We start from the raw sequence: 6,242 nt of genomic DNA, 5'->3' as shown, positions 1-6,242 counted from the left end.
ATGTTAGAGTTATCTGATACAGATAGTTTAAGCAGCCCGATTTCAATGAGCAATCATGACCATATTTACATGAAAAAATAATGGAAAGCTTTGGCAAGAAGAGGAGCCAACTTGAAATTATAACATTGAAAACTACAATAACAGAAATAGAAATCTCAGTGGACGAGCTCAATAGCAGACTGGAAGGGATGCAGGAGTCAGAGAACCGGACGATAGGACAATTGAAATGATCCAATCTGAACAATGGAAAAAAGGGGATTTAAAAAGGGAGCAGAGCATCTGAGACCTGTGGGATTAAAACAAAAGATTGACATTCATGTTACAGAAGTCCAGAAATGAGTAAAGAAGAAGGAAAGTACTTTAATAAATAATGGCTGAGAACTCTACAAATTTGGCAAAAGAAATCAACCTACAGATCCAAAGGGCTAAAAAGCAAACATGGCCAGACTTCCCAATCCACACCAAGACACATAATAATTAATCATTTGAAAAGTAAAGGCAAAGGAAAATCTTGAATGATTCCAAAGAAAAACAATACTTTGCCTATAAAGGAAAAACAATGACAAAATGAACGGATTTCTCATCAGAAACCAGAGGTGTCAAAAAGAAGTGATGTGGTGTTTTTCAAGTGCTAAAAGGAAAGAATTGACCACCCATCATCCTACACACTCAGGTGAACCATGCTTCATGAATGCAGGAAAAGTAAAACATTCTCAGAAGAAAACCAAGAGAATTTCTCCCCAGAATATCTACTCTAAAAAATGGGGAAAATATATTCCCTAGCACGATGGAAGTGATGAAAGGAGGAAACTTGCAACATCAGGAAGAATGAATATACAGTAAGCAAAAATACAGAAAATACCATAAACTTTATTTTGAGTTTTCTAAAGTCTATACTTCCTTGGAATTGATAAAATGTGTTAAACCAGCCGGCGCCGCGGCGGCTTACTAAGCTAATCCTCTGCCTGCAGTGCCGGCACCCCGGGTTCTAGACCTAGTTGGGGCTCCGGATTCTGTCCCGGTTGCTCCTCTTCCAGTCCAGCTCTCTGCTGTGGCCCGGGAAGGCAGTGGAGGATGGCCCAAGTGCTTGGGCCCTGCACCCGCATGGGAGACCAGGAGGAAGCACCTGGCTCCTGGCTGCGGATCAGCGCAGCGCGCCGGTAGCAGTGCGCCGCCAGCTGTAGCAGCTACTTGTGGGGTGAACCAATGGAAAAGGAAGACCTTTCTCTCTGTCTCTCTCTCTCTCTCACTGTCTAACTCTGCCTGTCCAAAAAAAAAAAAAATATGTTAAACCATGTATGTATGCTATAACACCTAGAGCAATCATTTAAAAAGATAGACAGATATGATAAAATACTGTGTAGATAATTCAATGCTGAATTCTGAAAAAGAAATCAACAAGTAACCCACAGAAATTCAGAAGTAAAAAAAAATAGAAAAAATGAAAAATAGAAATAACAAAGAGGACACACACACACATGAAACCAGCATATGTAAGCTCTAACTTCTCAATGAACACAGTAAAAACAAATGCTGTAAATATATAAACTATAAGATGGAGATTGGAAGAATGGATTAGAAAACATAAGTTACATGCAAACTAAATTCACTTCAAATATATTAACATAGGTTGAAAGTAACAGTATGGAAAAAGACATGTCATGCAAACCTATTCAAAGTAAAGAATATGTGACTATATTAGTATCAGATAAAGTAGGCTTCAGGGAAAATAAAATGATCAGAAGCAGAGAACACTGTAGGATGGTAAAACAGGCCAAGTCACTAAGATGACACAGCAATTGTTAACGTATGTGCACCAAACAACAGAGCTGCAAAATTTGTGAAACAAAAATTGATGAAGATCTCAACACATCTTTTAAAAAGCCCACAGCACATGTTCTAAGTTTGAACATATCATTGGCCATGAAACCTCAATCAATTTAAAAGGTTGAAACCACATAGAATGCTTTTCCTAACAACTGTGAAATGAAGCTAGAACTCAGTACAGGAAAATATTCAAACAATTGAATCCTAAACAATACACTTCTACATAAACCATGGGGCAAAGAGAAGGTCTCAGGGGAAATAAAAATTACAATGAGTAAAAGAAAAATACATTTGATATAACATCAAAATTCACAGGACCCAGATAGAAGAGCTGAAAGGAAAGTTTATAGCACTAAATAGATATCTTAGAAAAGAGGAAAAGTTTCAAATCATTAATCTAAGTTCTTAAGGTAATTAAGAACTTAGAAAAAGAAGATCAAAATAAATCAAAGCAATCTTAAAGAAGCAGCATAATAGCAAATATAAAACTATATGCATAGAAATGAATAAAATTGAAAACAGAAAAGGAATACAAAAATTCAGTGAAACAAAATGATGGTTCCTTCAGAAATTAAAAAAAAAAAATTAAGACTTCATGTAACAGAAGTCCAGAATGATAAATATAAAAATAGAAGACATAATTTACCAATCTCAGAAATGAAATAGGGGATACTGGAGGACTAGTAGACATAAAAAAGATGAAAAGGAAATTCAAAAATTCTTCACTCACACACTTGGCAACTTAGAAGAAAGGGGCCACTAGTTCCTTCAAAAATATAAACTACCACAACTTGTCCAATAGTAAATCAATAATTTGAATCAAATTTTAAGTATTGGAAAATTGAAATTTTTTTTTGACAGGCAGAGTGGACAGCAAGCGAGAGAGAAAGGTCTTCCTTTTCCGTTGGTTCACCCCCCAATGGCAGCTGCGGCCGGTGTGCTGAGGCCGGCACACCACACTGATCCCAAGCCAGGAGCTTCTCCTGGTCTCCCATGTGGGTGCAGGGCCCAAGCACCTGGGCCATCCTCCTCTGCACTCCCAGGCCACAGCAGAGAGCCGGACTGAAAGAGGAGCAACTGGGACAGAATCTGGCGCCCCGACGAGGACTAGAGCCTGCTGTGCCAGTGCCACAGGTGGAGGATTAGCCTATTGAGCTGTGGCGCTGGCTGAAAAATTGAATTAATAATTCAACCCTTTCCCCTCAAAAAAACTTCTGACCCAGACAGCTTAACATTTACAGAAGGCTTGATTTTAATTATTTATAATCTCTCCTAGAAAATAGAAAAAAATAATGATATTTCCTAATACTTTTTATGAAGCTAGCATTGCCCTATACCAAAATCCCAATGTCAACCTTCCCCCGAATAAAGTACAACAAGGCAATGGCAAAACCAATAACACACACATATATGCACCAACCAAAAACAAACAAAAAAAATCAAAGATACAGACTAATATCCTTTATGAATATAGGCACCCAAATCCTTAAAATAATTAGTAGTATTAAATTAAGCAATATTTCAACTGATCGCATATGTTTTAACTTTATATGCAGGTGTAAAGTAATTTCTCTTAAAATCTCAGCACGAGAGGTAGATGTTGTGGCACAGCGATTAAGAAGCTTAAGTTCAAGTCTCCTCTTGGCTTCCAATTCAGCTTCCTGCTAATATGCTCATTGGGAGACAGTAGGTGATGGCTAAGTACTTGGGTCTCTGCCAACCATGTGGGAGATCTGGAATGACTTCTGGCTCCTGAATTTGGCTTGGCCCAGTCCCAGTGGTGGCTGGTGTTTGCAGAGTGAACCAGTTTATTCCTTTTCTTTCTTTTTTTTTATTTTAGATTTATTTGTTTATTTGAAAGTCAGAGTTAGAGAGAGGAAAAGCAGAGAGAGAGGTCTTCCATCCGATGGTTTACTCCCCAGATGGCCGCAACAGCCAGAACTGCGCCGATCCGAAGCCAGGAGCCAGGAGCTTCTTCCAGGTCTCCCACGTGGGTACAAGGGCCCAAGGACTTGGGCCATCTTCTACTGCTTTCCCAGGTCATAGCAGAGAGCTGGTTCGAAAGAGGAATAGCCGGGACTAGAACCAGCACCCATATGGGATGCCAGTGCTTCAGGCCAGGGCATTAACCCACTGCGCCACAGCGCCGGCCCTGTTACTCTCCCTTTCAAATAAATAGGAATAAATAAATAAAACTATTTTTAAAATCTCAGAAAGAATGTTTGAAGCTCTTGATAATATTATTCTAAGATTTATAAAAAAGGAGAGATAGAATAATAAAGGTAAATTTGAAAAATAATGAAGTGGGAAGAATAAGTCTACTTGATTTCAAGACATGATATAGCTTCAGTAATCAAGGATTTTTGATGCTGGTGGTAGGATAGACAGATATTTAGATATATACAACAGAATAGAGAAATACAAGCTAGCTCCCCAACAAATATATCCAAATGGTTTTTTAGAAAATTTATTTGTGGGGCCGGCACTGTGGCACAGCAGGTTATCACTTTGGCCTGAAGAGCCAGCATCCCATATGGGTGCCGGTTCTAGTCCCGGCTGCTCCTCTTCCAATCCAGCTTTCTTCTATGTCCTGGGAAAGCAATAGATGATGGCCCAAGTCCTTGGGCCCTTGCACCACGTGGGAGACCCTGAAGAAGCTCCTGGCTCCTGGCTTCGGATCAGCACAGCTCCGGCCATGGCGGCCATCTGGGGAGTGAACCAGCAGATGGAAGACCTCTCTCTCTGTCTCTACCTCTCTCAGTAACTCTGTCTTTCAAATAAATAAAATAAATCTTTTAAAAATTATTTGTTTATTTGAAATGCAGAGTAACAATGAGAGAGAGTGGAGGAGGAGAAGAGAGAGAGAGAGAGAGAGAGAGAGAGAATGAATGAGAATGTCTTGCATCTGTTGGTTCATGTCTCAAATGTCCCCTAATACCTGAAGTTGGGCCAGGAAAAAGCCAGGAACCAGAAACCCCATCTGGGCTCCCACATGGTTGGCAGGATTCTAAGTCCGTGGACCATCATCTGCTACTTCCCAAATGCCTGAGCAAGAAGTGGGATTAGAAGCAGAGGTGGAACTCCATCCCAGGCTCTCTGAGATTCAGGCATCCTAAGCAGTGGCTTAACCCACTGCACCACAATGCCTGCTCCCCCTGCCCCCAAATCATTTTTAGAAAGGGACTAAGGCAATTTAACAAATAGTGCTGGGGACATTTCATATCCATAGGAAATAAAACAAATAGAATTTAAACCTGAGTCTCACCTTTATCCAAAAATTAACTCAAAATGAATCTCAGACTTAAAGTTAAAAGGTAAAAGTATCACTTTCTTGCTAAAAAATGGAATAAAAATCACTGGAATCTAGGACTAGGCCAAGGTTCTCAGACTTGACACCAAAACCATAGTCAATGAATGAAAAAATTAATAAATTGAGCTTTATTAAAATTTTCAGCTTTTGCATTGTAAAAGGTCCCGTTACAAGGATGCAAAGAAAAGTCACAGACTGGGAGACAGTATTTACTATACATCTCTCCAGCAAGTGACTCAATTCCAGAATATAGAAAGAATTCTTAAAACTCACAGAAAAACTATTTCATTGGAACAGGGATGAAGGAATGAAGGGCTACCTCCCCAAAGAAGAAATATAGATGGCAAATCAGAATATGAAAAGGTGCCCAATCATTAATCATTAGAGAAATGCAAATCAAAACTGCAAGGAGAATTGCATTACTGTTTGAACGCCTGAAGTGAAAAACAGTGACATCAAGTGTTGGAGAAAATATGAAGAAACTGGACTTTTCTATCACTGTAGGAGATGCAAGCTCAAACAAAATGAGCAAATTTTTGGAGATTTTTATTTATTTATTTATTTGAGAGGCAGAGCTGCAGACAGAGAGGGAGAGACAGAGAAGGAGGTCTTCCATCTGCTGGTTCACTCCCCAAATGGCCACAATAGCTGGAGCTGGGCCAGGCTGAAGCCAGGAGCTTCTTCCAGGTCTCCCACATGGGTGCAGGGGCACAAAGACTTGGGCCATCTTCTGCTGCTTTCCCAGGCACATTAGCAGGGATCTGGATCAATAGTGGAGCAGCCAGGACTTGAACTGGTGCCCATAGGATGCTAGCACCAGAGGCAGAGGCTTAACCTACTATGCCATAACACAGGCCCTGAGCAATTTCTTATAAAGCTAAATATGCAATTGTCATGTGGCTGAGCAACTGCATGGCTAGTCATTTGTCTCAGAGAAATGAGGACTTGCACATGCATGTTTAGATATGTTGTATTCATAGTAGCCTTAAATTGGAAACAGCTCTGATGCCTTTCAGTGGATGAATAGTTAAACAAATTGGGATAAATCCATGACACAAATACTAGCCAGCAAAAAAAAGAACAAACTATTAATACATACAACAAC

Source organism: Oryctolagus cuniculus, chromosome 12, assembly GCF_051225735.1.
Source record: "Oryctolagus cuniculus isolate XC-2025 breed Fujian yellow rabbit chromosome 12, ASM5122573v1, whole genome shotgun sequence".
NCBI lineage: Eukaryota > Metazoa > Chordata > Mammalia > Lagomorpha > Leporidae > Oryctolagus > Oryctolagus cuniculus.
The sequence above is the reverse complement of the archived record's forward strand: the minus strand, read 5'-3'. Positions refer to the sequence as shown.